This window comes from Limulus polyphemus, unplaced genomic scaffold, assembly GCF_000517525.1.
Source record: "Limulus polyphemus unplaced genomic scaffold, Limulus_polyphemus-2.1.2 Scaffold4790, whole genome shotgun sequence".
Lineage (NCBI taxonomy): Eukaryota > Metazoa > Arthropoda > Merostomata > Xiphosura > Limulidae > Limulus > Limulus polyphemus.
Genome location: NW_013670400.1, coordinates 79,795 through 81,707, shown reverse-complemented (window position 1 = coordinate 81,707; position 1,913 = coordinate 79,795).

The following is a 1,913-nucleotide window of genomic DNA, read 5'->3' as shown; positions in this document are numbered from 1 at the left end:
CTTTTTATACATTTAAATTGTTTCACTTCACACAGATACGTCCTGGTTATACATTTAAATTGTTTCACTTCACACAGATACGTTCTGGTTATACATTTAAATTGTTTCACTTCACACAGATACGTCCTGGTTATACATTTAAATTTTTTCACTTAACACAAATACGTCCTGGTTACACATTTAAATTGTTTCACTTCACACATATACGTCCTGGTTATACATTTAAATTGTTTCACTTCACACATATACGTCCTGGTTATACATTTAAATTTTTTCACTTAACACAAATACGTCCTGGTTACACATTTAAATTGTTTCACTTTACACATATACGTCCTGGTTATACGTTTAAATTGTTTGACTTCACACATATACGTCCTGGTTATACATTTAAATTTTTTCACTTAACACAAATACGTCCTGGTTACACATTTAAATTGTTTCACTTCACACAGATACGTCCTGGTTATACATTTAACTTGTTTCATTTCACATATATACGTCCTGGTTATACATTTAAATTTTTTCACTTAACACAGATACGTCCTGGTTATACATTTAAATTGTTTCACTTCACACAGATACGTTCTGGTTATACATTTAAATTGTTTCACTTCACCCAGATACGTCCTGGTTATACATTTAAATTGTTTCACTTCACCCAGATTCGTCCTGGTTATACATTTAAATTGTTTCACTTCACACAAATACGTCCTAGTTATACATTTAAATTATTTAACTTCACACAGATACGTCCTGGTTATACATTTAACTTATTTAACTTCACACAGATACGTCCTTGTTATACATATAAATTGTTTCACTTCACCCGATGTTGGAACAGGTCTGCTTTTATAGGAGGTATATTGTCAATTTGTATGGATTTATTGAAAAAGAATTCTTTTCTGGCTTTGTTGACGTCATGTCATATAGGCGGATGACAAACTACGTATCATCACTGCTATATGTTTGGGATTTTCAATTTCTTCTCGACTAAATTTGTCACGAGAAAAAATTCCTTCTGTATGACTTATGCTATTACGCATTATTGAAAATTATAGTCCTTTTGTGGTTTTGAAGCACCCACTGAAGCTTCATTTTTTTGTATCCTGGCATATTTACACATAGATTCCATTCCGTTGTTTCTCTTTTAGATTTAGGAGTAGGGTCCATACTACTATCATGGTTATGTTTCTAAATGCATTGTGTGTCTCTAATTGATGTGTTGAAATCACTATGTAATATTCTACCACCAGCCTCTATGAAACCAGAAATCAATATACACGAATCTGAAACCAAAGAAAATAACATTTCGAATACGTAGACAGACAGACAGATAGATAAGATGAAACATGACTACAAAATATATTTAACGGCTCGTCAACAAACGATAAAATGTATACGACATTTACAACCTCCTCTCTTCCGCTGAAGCTACATTACATGTTAAATAATATCTATTTCTAAAATTACAGTCAATCATGAAATATATAACACACAAAAGTTAACGGATGTTTTTATAACAGATTATTCAGTGTTTGAATAAGGTTTCGTTGTTTTTTAGTCACAAACATTGAATTGTTAACCTACAAGTGTGTTCCATAATTAAAAAACAACAACAACCTTAAGTAATTAAGAAGAACATTTAATCGAGATTGTTATAATAGATTATGTATTCTTCTGGCCATTTATGAATATTTTGTAGTAGATATTTATCAACGTCACAATAAATAAAATTTTTGTCCCAAAATGCCCCCTCCCCCCGTGCTTCCTAGGCGTGATTCATGGTAGCCCCATTCTGAAAATGTTCAGTGTAGCCCCGCAGTTTTGTACTTTCTGCACTATTAATGGTCTTATTCCTCCCACTAGAAAACAAGTTTAAGGTCAAATGTTGAAATAAACGGGAAACTTTC